The sequence below is a fragment of the Manis javanica genome, chromosome 1, assembly GCF_040802235.1.
Source record: "Manis javanica isolate MJ-LG chromosome 1, MJ_LKY, whole genome shotgun sequence".
Lineage (NCBI taxonomy): Eukaryota > Metazoa > Chordata > Mammalia > Pholidota > Manidae > Manis > Manis javanica.
Genome location: NC_133156.1, coordinates 41401850 through 41413838, shown reverse-complemented (window position 1 = coordinate 41413838; position 11989 = coordinate 41401850).

Genomic DNA, 11989 nt, shown 5'->3' with positions numbered 1-11989 from the left:
AGTGAGCACACTTATTCTGTCTCTGAGGATGCAGGGAGGATTGCAGATTGAAAAACAAGTTCGAAGACAACAGAAGAAGGAGGAATGAGGTGGCATCTGCTTCCCATCTATTCTTGGAATGGGTTTACGCTCCTATGGCTGGGGAAGTAAAGGCCAGAAATTGATGGGATCATAATTCATGAGCATTAAATATTTTGGTTAACCAGTGATGACCAGGGGTTCATGGCACTATTCACAAGAGCCCAGTGACAATGGGGCATGGGGCTGGGAAGGGGCCCTTCTCTGGGCCGCCACATAATCCGACAATGCTCTGCCCATGAAAACCTGAAAACTTTGAGAGCATCCAGAGAGACCCCCTTTGGCAAGGAAAGCCAGCAGTGTCCTCATAACGGGCATCCGGGAGGCCTCAGCCAGCAGCTCCCCAGGCAGTGGACTCTTCCAGGTGGTAGCAGAAGGCGGGAGCGAGAAGGCCAGGTAGGCACTACAGCTGACAGACTGGCCGTGGAAGCAGCTGGGATGAGCCTTGGCGACCCCAGAAATCACCAGGGAATACTTTGAGGGGGTGGATGCTGTCTGCCAAGCAGGTGGGGGCTTGTGCCGACATAATTGTATTTCCTAGCTGGTAACATTTGGGTCACTAGTGAACAAGACAGTTGGCTACAGTTTTCTCACAGAGGAATCTAGGCCTACCTAGATTCTTAGAGCAGGTGACATTGTTGGTGAGAAGACTACCTGGGAGGCCAGAGTTCAATTTCTGTTAGGATTTGAGGATTAAGTAGACAGAGCAGGGGCCAGGGGCACTGCTGGCAGTCAGGACTCCTACTGCCTATAAGCCATGGGTGGAACAAGAAGCACGTCCCACTCACCTGTTTGATAGTCCCTGTTCTTCCCCTGGGCCTCAATGTCCTCATTTATAAGATGAAGGGATAACATTACACCTTTAGGGTCCTTTCAACACTGATATTCTATTTTGTTAGTTAAAGAACCTACAAATAAGAACAAAGTTGAAATAAACCAGAGTGACTGGATTAAGGATATGAAGATTCAGCCCACCAACAGGCAGTAAGATGCAGTGGCTAAGAATTCAGGCCCTAGACACAGCCAAAGCTGGGCTTAGGGCCAAGATCTGTCACTTATTATATGATCTCATGTTTTTAAGCCTCAGATGAGTTTTCTGTGTCTATAAAATGGAAATAATAATATCATGAAGCAGTGTTGAGGATTAAATCATATATTCATGTTGCCTCGTGAAGTGCCAGGTGAATACTAGGTGCTTCATAAATGGCACTTTGAAAGAACCGAAAAGAATTCTCAAATGACAGTCTTCCTTTAGGACTTCAGAAACCTCAAAATCCTGGTTTGGGTTTCCAAATCTTTGCTCCAAAAGAACTATCTGTTTCCTGACTACCAACTTTGAGTTCAAGGAGGGCACTGGAATCCTTACACCCTCCTGAAGGTCTGACGACTGTGTGCTTTACACAGGGCATAGCCGGGGTTAACTAGACTCAGGGCATGTGTGCCGGCCCTCTCTTCTGGAAAGGGCCCTCTCTTCTTCCTTTCATGGGCCTTGTCTTGTTGGATCTCATATAAAAGGCTCTGCCCACTCACATTCAAAAATCTATTCATTAATGGGATGCAATTCACATTATGTGCCACTAATTACCCTAGGAAGGCAGTAAAAATTAATAAGGAACTACAGTTTAATTGTCTGATAATGACAGGGAGTTCCAAAGTGTCCTCTTGAGTAATAAAATTAACATTTAAACTAGTTCAAAGAACCATCCTTTAAATATAACTCTTCACTATTACCATGGCTTATTTATTTATTTTCTCTTTGGACAGGTCTAAAATACCACAAATTTATACTGAACTTAGAGAATCTGCACAGTGTTCCAGGCCACAAGTGACTGAAGAGTCTTCAGTGTGTCCAGTGAGCTATGGGTGCCCCGCCCTCCGCCATACCACACACACAAGAAAGGCAGAATGTCTTGCTTATTTAACAAAGGGTAGAGGAACTTCAGAAGCTGAGGAAAGCTGCCAAAACACTGCCTAGGATAGGGTCCTAAAAAATCTCAGAAATCAAATTTTTGCTGTAACACCATTCCTTCACATTTGAGCTTATATCACTGGTCCAGGGTCCTCCCTGGGATTTTGTTTAAGGCAATATGGTGGTTTTGAAATATGCCTGAAAAAAGTAGAGTCTGATCTCCTTTCCCTTGAACATAGGGAGGATTCAGTGATTGTCTTCGAACAAATAAAATATGACAGAGGGAGACGCTGTGTGATTTCCAGGACGAGGTTCCAAAGCAGATTCAGCTTCCACCTGGCTCTCTCTCTTAAGATGCCAGCCCCTGGAAGCCAGCCACCATGTTGGGAGGAAGCCCAAGCACATGGAGAAGCCACTCTTGGGTGTCCCAGCCCACAGACCCAAGCAGGTCCCCAGCCAACAGCATCAACTGCCAGACTCTCCAGTGAAGGAGCCTGTGGATGATTCCAGTGTACATCCTCCAACCCGCCCCAGCCAAGGCCCCAGACATGGTGGAATGGACAGAGATCAGGCCGGTGTCCTCTGAATTTGTGACCCACAGAAACCATGAGCGATATTAAATAATAATAATAATTTTCCAACACTTCAGGGCTTAAAGCACCCCAGAAGAAATATAAACTGTTGCACAGCAGTAGATGACTTGTACAGGGAAGTTTACAGGCATTGCACCTACTGGTTCTTAAATCAAAACTTTAAGGCCAGCAATGCCTCATCCACTGGACAGAGGGGAATACAGAGGGAGGGCTCAGCTGAGCCTGACCACTGTCCCAGCCACCAGCCTCCCAACATGCCCATTACCCTGCTGAGTGACATACCTAAAAGAAGCTCTTTAACCCTGAGTAATTTTTTTTATTAAAGTATCCTTGATATACAACCTTATGTTGGTTTTAATTATACAGCACAGTGGTTCAACAGTTACCCATATTATTAACTCCTCACCCCTTCTACTGAGGTCACTGTTTATCAACGTAGTAAGATGTTACAGAATCATAAACTGTATTCTCCATGCTGTACTACTGTCCCCATGACCAATGTATATTGTGATTGCAAATTATTGTGCTCCTTTATCCCTTTCCTCCTCCCGTCCCCACCCCAACCCCTTCCCCTTGGTAACCACAGCCCTGGGTGAATTTAAGGCTGAAGGATTTTCTTATAATTCACAGAGCTAGGACACAGCACGGTTTATCCACCTGGGATGTTTGCTTTCCCCAAAGAACTAAGGAGTGGCATTGATAATCCCTTGGAAGTGGCCTTTCAGAGGGTCCCATACTGCTGTGGCTCATTTTACAAGTGCTTGGGGGAGGGGAGGAGCAAACAGATAGGAAAGGCTGTGTCCCGGGACGGGTCACAGCCACTCCACCACTCGGCCCCAACTCCACTGCCCATGTCCACTGCCTCTCACACCAGCGCTGCTATCCTCCCAGGCCAGGCCAGCTGTTTTCTCATTCATTCATTCATTTGTTCTATATGTATTGAGTTCTTACTGTGCCAGGGGAGACAGGCATTAAACAACTAATCTTACAGATAGAGAATTCCGCTTGTCCTAAGCGCTAGGAGGCCAGAGACCAGGGTCTTCCGGGCAGCTAGGAATACTTACACTGAGACCTGAAAAATCAGAGATTCAGTGAGGCAGATGGGTGGGTGGGCACAGAGAGAGAGCATTCCAAACAAAAGCCACAAAATAGGAAGAAACCATGTGGTATCTGGGGACCTAAAGAAAGATCAGTCCAAATTCCAGGAGTGGAGAAAGCAAGAAAGATAGCACCCCAGAAGACCCTGAGGAGAGAGAGAGCAACTGGTTTGGGGGTGGGGTGGGTACAGAAAAAAAACTTGTCTGTATTTCAAGAACAACAGGTAACTACAGAAGAGTTTAAAGTGAGAGGGACAGAAGTTAAATTTCATCTGCTAAATCATTTCAGTCCCCCCACCCAATCATTTCCCACGCATGTGTACACCTATAAACCAGATCACATTACGTCAGCGCGCGAGCAGCTTGGCGTCATGCTCCTCCACCAGGCTGGGAGCCTCTTGAGAGCAGAAACCATGTCCTTGCTTTATCTGTGACTCTGTCAGGTTTCCTACCACTCTTGGTTCAGGTGCAAACCCTTCTGTAGCCTGCAAGGCCTTGCACCATCTGCCCTTGCCCACCTCTCTGGGATGATCTTGAGTCACCTCCTTTGCTCTCCAGTCATTCATGATTCAGCAGCATGGGCAGACCCATCACTTCTTAGGGGGCCTTCCAAGATGCCTTGGCTAGGATAGCACAGCTGCTGAATACTCTCAGAGCAACACTGCTTCCCCATCAGAGCATCTGCCAGGATTTTCGTCACTACTATATGTAATACTGATTTGGTATCTGTCTCCTCTCCTAGACTGCAACTTTCATGAAAGCAAAGTTGTCTGTCTTGGTCACCGTTACAGCCCCAGTGCCTGGCCTTATGACACTCATAGTTGGCATTCCACAAAGAGTTGTTGAATGACAGAATGAATAAGAATGCATGAACAGGTAAATAAATGGATGAATTAATGCATGACCCCAGGGGCACCCAAACCAGTTCAACAGTGAATGTTGGACATTCTCTGATGGCCCTCCAGTGCCTTCAAAGATAGACCCTCTCTGCCTGTCTCACTGGCTCCCACTGGAAGGAATCAGTGTTAGTGACGGCTTTATGGAATAAATGGAAAGTAGGAATGGGCAGAGAAGGCCAGGAAGGCATTTCTGGCAATCTCTGAGGAGTTATCATCTTAATCCTTCCGCCAAGCAAGAGGAGGACCACTGGCAACACCCACGCTCAGTCAACGAGCACCCGGACATGCTGGTGTGCACGGGACTTGGCTGCATTCATAAGCTCCCCAAGTTCAGGGTGTCTCATAAGACATAGAACTCTACACCACATACAGAAACTTCTGGTGCGTTCTCAGATGCACACTGGATGGACCACATCTGGGCCCCTGAAATCACGGGCCCTTCACTGCATTGCCTTTTTCTTCCCACAGATTCTCCATTCTTATGGCTCACCCGCTTTTATTTCAAAGTTGTCTCAGGGGCTCATTCACAGTAGGTTGCTTTCCACTCTCATTACTCTCTTTGCCAAAACAGCGAGGGGTTTCACTCCTCCCACACTCAAATCTTTTCCCAAACAAAATTGGAACCCCTGGGCCCCTCTCTGGTCACCAACAAGCTGTAACCCAACCTCCAGTCCTCATCACTGAAAGGCCAAAGAAGTCACGAGGGGGACAGAACTGATCTGTTGTCTCTGCACTTCAGATCCAAAACTCACTCTGAAGAAAGACAGGTTTCACTCTGAACCTTTCATTTCAACCTTTCCTATATAGTTAGTTCCCCTTGAAATGTGTTTGCAACTTCCTCTTGGTCCCTGGGAACCACGGACTCCTAAACTGTTAGCACTGGTATGGGCCTCACAGAGCATCTGGCTAACCCAAAGGCCTCTTTTGACTCGTGGGGAAAACAGTGGGGCTTGTCTGAGGGCTCAGAGATGCAGGCTCCCACTCTAACCAGCTGAATGAACTTCGAAGAGCTAATTCACCTCCCTGGGGCTATTCCAAGGAAAACAGATAAAATCCCTAAAACAGGGTGATTTTGACCTGCTCATAAGCCTCACTGAGAATTAAGAGATAATGTGAACAGAGTGCTTTGAAAATGAGAGCACCATATGAGGGCTGCAGTTTTAACTGTCCTTCACACAGAGCCACAGTAACCAGAAAGAGGGAAATGGGTGACCCAACAAGCCTTTGACAAAGATCTTTTTTGACTCCTTGGGAGCTGGAATTGATTTAAGGAAAAGAATTAGGAATTTTGTCCCATTTGTAGACCAGGCAAGAGGTGATAGTAGCTTGAACTAGGACAGTGGTCATGAAAGGGAAAAGTGGACAGATTCAAAATAATTCATGAGGTACCATCATCCGGGCTAGTTAACAGATGGGTTATGGGAAGAGAGAAGGAGCGGGCATGTTCTGGGTGACGCTTCTGGCTCATGTAACTGGCTGGTGGCAGATCGACGAGAGCAGGAGCCCCAGAAGAGCCCCAGGCAGCTGGGCACAGATGGGAGATCAGAGGCGTGCTTTGTACATGTTGAGTTTGAGGTGTCTTTGAGGCAACCCAAGTGGAGATGTCAGCTGGAGCTGAACAGGTATGTGTGACTCAATATAAAAAATGTCAAAAATACTCGTGTAGGTGTGAATTTTCTCTACATCTCATGTTGCAGGATGGTTGTACAGCCCAGAATACAGAATCCCCTGCCTATCTCATTGTCCCCATTTCCCAGCCCCACCCCCTACACACTCACACCCCAAAGAAGATGAAACAACAGAAGAGACAGAGATAAGATACATTCCATACTCAGCATCCGTTTGTGCTGGTTTCCTGTCCCTGGCTGACTGGCTGCAAAGCAGCCCTTGGCCAGACTGTTGCATCTGTTCCCAATATTGATGTGCTTCCCAGTGATTTGCTTTGGAAATCAAAGCCGGGGGATTGTGAGCTTTATCTGAAAAGCAGGTTCTGCTCCACTGGAGAAGGGCAATGACTCTGCTCACAGTAGAGTTGTGTTTGTTTGGCTTGTCCTGTTGGACACGAACACCCACTGGGTCCTGCCCAGCATGGGCGATGCACACACTGCCTCACCAGCCCGCCTTGGGAGGATAATAAACTAAACAAAGGAGCAGATGATCGCAGAGGCTTATTTGCAGTCTGCATGGTTTATATTTAGTCATCTTGTGACTGGGTTGCTGGCTCAGTAAGGCAATCGCCCTTGAGAAATTCAATCCTGGGGACTTACAACTCTGGGACAGACCTGGAGGAAGGTGAGGAGGGGTTTAAAAGGTCATCTTAGGGCAAAAGGAGGGTCAGGCCAAATTTGTCCCTGAGGCAATCAGCTGGGCATAGTATCTTGGACACTTACATGCGGAAACACGGAAGAGAATATAAAAATATGTAAGGAGGACACTTTTCTTAATAATCTGTAAATTGCCTAGCACATAGGCATGTGAAGCCCCCTGCTCTTCCCTTCATGCCCAGCCCTCAATATACCTGGAAGTGGATGGGAACACAGGAAACCTAAATTCTCATCCTCTTCTGCCATCAGCTAGCAAGCATTTCCCTCCTCTGTAAAATGAAAGGGCTGGAGAAGATGCCATGATCTCACCCAGGACAAGCAAAAGAAAGATGACCTTCCAGGTGTACGATGGGTGGGGTGGGTGGGAGCTGCACAATCAAAACCTCGGGGCAGTCAAAATGAAGCATGCTGAATCATTAAAAACTGTGGCGCTGGGGCCACCCAACAAAAAATGAACTTCCATTAAAATGTTATCTCAGAATTAAAATAATCTTTAGAGGGGGAAAAAAGTGCTATCTGTATTCACTGAGATGAAGGCATGGCCACATCTTACTGAGAGAATGGCAGAAGCAGCCATTTATAGTCCACCAGGCAGCGGTGGGTTTGGTGGGGAGTGCTGGGATAGGGATAGTGGGTGTAGTCAGAGTAGGGTGAGGGCCTCCAGAAAAAGCAAGGCAGGATATTTACAGCCAAAGTAATATAACAATGTACAGTCCCTATCAAAACTCTGTGTTCAGTATTATGCAAAGTCAAGGTCACATTAATTCTCTAGGGTAAAGATACCAGACTAGGAATATAGACACCTTCAGTGAGATCAGTTAAAGGTCAAAAGGCCAGAAGCAACGTGGCCTGAAATGTTTGAGTGTTCCGCAAGGGTATCTCAGCATAACCCGTGACTTCACTGTAAACAGCCCTAGCAAACAGACAACAACCCAGCCCACCTTGAGGGCAGGGCAGGTGGTACAAGTCCACACCCTAAGCCCTTAGTTCCCAAAAGTCTTCAACTGCCTATAAATCCCCTAGACAATGCACCACCCTGGGCTCTCTTGTCCCCTCCTGGCTTGAGCCAGGAGTTCTGTCCTCTCACTGTATCTCTAAATAAAAGCCTCTCCCTGGCTCTCCTACCTTGGGTGTTTGCTAAGTTCATTCTTCGACTCCACAAACAAGAACCCCCAGCATCAGCGCAATCACCTGGGGTGAGAGGTGACTTCCCAAGAGGAGGGAGGACACCAGCAGAGCCTCACCCCACCCCTGCTGGAGGACACCAGCAGAGCCTCACCCCACCCCTGCTGGCCTCTCCCATGTTGTATTTTGGAACTTAGTTGTCTGGGAGTGAGAATCCCAGAAACTGATGCTGTCAGAGGAAGGTTTTTATAGACAGTTTTTGTTGTTGCTTGTTTTGATTTGTCTGGTGTCCTGTCTCTGAGGACCCAGAGGGAGAGCCCGTCCACCATCCGCCAAGGCCTGTGGCAGCAGGGGGCCTACAGCCAGCAGCACGGGTCCTTGGGGACCAGTACCACAGCGGCCCCTCAGAGAACAAGACTGCCTGTAGGCAGAAACTCCACCTCTTGATAAGGCCAAGCCTTTCAGAGACAGTCTTGTCCAGGCATAAATCTAATTCTAGAATGGCAGGGCAGCAAAAGGCCTTGTGAGGTCACCCCTCACTCCTGGAGCAGGCCCGTTACCATGCTATGCTCATGCTGGCAGCCTCATGAGCTAGTTCAAAAAGGCTCTGGATTCCAGCATAATGGAAGGTTTAATTTGAGTTTTGGGGAGAGACTTGCTTCTTACAGAGATACACCCAGGCTCCATAGTAGATCCAAATGCCTCATTCCCATGAAAGGCAAAGAGGATTCTGACTGTCATGGTGTGATTTGAAAGAAGCAAGAGCATCTCTCTCACCACTTGCCAAGACTTCACCCACAGTTCTTCCTTCCTTTGTATTAAAGTGTATATCCATCTGCTGACATGAAAGGAGGTATGAGTCAGTAAAATAAAACTCCCTCATATGAAAGAGCCCCCAGAATTAGAAGTTACACAAGTGGGCATCTAAGGGTGCAGTTTTCTAATCTCAGCTACCTTTACCACTTGTATTCTTTAAATCAGGAGGGACTTTTCACATCCTATCATCCTTTTATGAAGGAACAATTTATGCCCAAAGGGGTAATGTTCTTAAGCAAGGTCACGCAGCACATTGGGAACCAGGACTCGGGGCCCTCTGGCTCCTCAACACAGGCAGAAAGACTTTCAAATTCTCATCCCAAACCCTATTCCTTTGTTTTACAGACAATAGGGACCTCCCCCACCAAAAGCCGTTTTTAAAATTTCTGGCGCCAGCACCAGTAATGATCAACAGTGTGCAGAATGGAATCATCGTCGTAAGCACCCTTGGTGCATCCGAATCGAGACACGCAGAGCTCGGACATCGGAACGTGACGAGTCCGCCGTTGCAAACCCGGTCCTGCTGCCTGCGCGTCACCTGCGGGCTTCATTACCTTCTCCCCGGCCTTCGTCCTTTGCCTTGGCGCGCCTGCCACCTAGTGGCAGCAAACTTTACTGCAGTCACATTCCTCTCAACAAGGGATGCTCTCAACTGAGGAGGTTTAGTGGCAACCTGCATGGTGCTCTAAAAAGCAGGCCTGGTTATGATGGGGGAAATTTTTCAACCTCACGCACAAAACTACGACTAACTAGACGGCAGCCTGCGACAAATTTGAACCTACAGAGAGGTGAGGCCAGAGCACGGAGCGTCCCGGGTTGATACAAGTTATGTAACTGACTTGGGGACTCATGAGTCTAAAGGGGGCTCTGAGAATCTGAAGGAGGCAGTAACAGAAGGACCTAAGGTAGCAAGAGAAGGGGGCATCACCATATGGTGCCCCCAACAAGCACGGGCATGAACAAGTTCAAAGTTCTCCCCTCCGACTTTGCCCAGGCTGGGCCCCATGTGCAAACCCTAGGTCACCGCCATTTGGTGAGCTAACTCCTTCTCCACCCCCCACCTCAGCTCAGAGCTTCCCTTGCCGTTGCAGAGGAGACGGGCCCTCCTCACCTGAGGCCATGGCACCGGGCACTTTCTCTTCTGGAGACCCTGCACAGTCCCTCGGTCTGTTGCCCTGGTTATCCGCATGCTCACACTGAAGTGTAAGTCACGTGAGGACGGCACCAAGGATACCTTGCTGACTACTGACTCTATCCCTAAATCATGACAGCACATAGGAGCCCCTCAGTTAATACCTTTCAGTGGAATTATAAAATGACAAGTGTTGGTTAAACAACTGAATTACATCTGTTAGCAGAATGAAAACAGACCTCATTTCCGTGAAGAAAGCAGACGCTGCATCTGGGGGCTTTGGGGCTACACAGCACCAACTGTGTGATGAGGGCTCTTCTTGTCATATCTCGGACCCTTTGTAGTCTATAAAAGTCACAAAAATCATCTGAGGGTGAAGACCTCCTTGGAATATCACCCTAAATGCTCACCATCACCCTTGGGGCAGATAGCTGAGCAGGTGTCTTTACCATAATTACACTTTTGATGGTCAGCCTCCATCAGCTCTCCTTCTGTCCCTGCCACAACAGGAGAATCTACCTGGGAGCTGAAGGACAGGCAGGCTCAGAGGTGGTGAGGACACTTGGAGACCCGACCTTTGGGACTGCCTCTCTGTGTGACCTTGGATACTGTCTCTCTGCACAGGCTCTCTGGTGTGCCATTCGTAACATAAGGAACATCAAAGTCATGGGTTTTCAGGTTTCTTAAACTCAAACTGCATTAGGTGGGGTTAAAAAAGAGGATATATATACATTGTTCATGAAACTGAAAAGCCGTGGATTCAGGGTTGACTCAATCCAGGACATCAAGCAACGTCAACCAAGCCTGGTTTCTCTTCTCCATCCTTCATTTCTGCTCCCCTCAGGCTGGTCCACTGTGGTCAGGCTCCTTATATATCAGGGTCTCCAACAGCTTCAGGATTTCATCCCCACAGCAGAAAAACAGAGGGGCTTTCTTTCTGCAGTATCATACAAAAATCTCAGGACTTCCCCCACAGGTGCCCTCAGACCGCCTGCTCATCCTGAGCCAGTCACAGTGGTCCAGGGAAATTCTGGGCCCCACCTGAATCACATGGATGGATCGACATGGCCAGAAGCCAAGCATCCCACAAGGTGATCCAGGAAGCACTCTCAGAATGTGGGGAATAGTTGCCAGACACGAAAAAACAAAAACAACACTACAGAGAAGTGATCTTGAAGGACTCTTCCGGCTTTGAACACCCTGATGTGACTCGGATTTGATGCCAGGGAAATGGAAGGGAGAATGAAGCCATGGGCACGCTGTAGAGTTAACCCGACCCCAAATCCTTCCAAAAAGCCTAAATGCCAAATAGGACCCCTCACCAGCTCTGAAGGGAGAGGAGGGGTGACACTAGCAGCCCTAGAAAGCCAGCAGTGATGTTGACCCTCCAGAAGCCAAGGGGCGTAAAACAAATGGCATTTCGATAACGCCACAAATGGAACATTTCTATTTTCCAAAAAGAAGAACACTGTCAGTGAGATTCATAAAAAAAAAAAAAATAAAGTCTTATTAAACTTTCCCTTTCACTGTTTCTTTGTATCTCTGGTTGAAATGGAGCAGGATGCAGGTTGCCATGGTGACAGCTGAATTTTAAATAACAGGGCTCAGGAGCTCTGGCTGCTGACTGTACCCGCCCCAGGCAGGAAACTGCAGGGGGAAGAAAAGAGGCAAAGTACGGAAAGGAAGAAAGCCGCTGGGCTCATCCCAGGACGCTGTGACTTCCCCAACTTGCTTTCCTTGCCCTGGGGATAAGGCCTTAAATCGCAGGCTCGGCTTCTGTGTGGCATGGGAGAATGTGGAGGCCAAATGCATAAGGACAGGACCTTAGAAGTCACTTCGTCCGTCCCCTTCCTGACTCGCTCTTGTGACAGATGGACCTCTTCCACACTTACACCTGTTCCACAAGCGATGGGCCCCGTGTGTTGGATGGGCCACTGGGAACCTGACCTAAGAGAAATGTTCAAAGACTCAGAGTGCCTGAGAGCAAGAGCCCATAGCATTTGTGAGTAAAAGAGG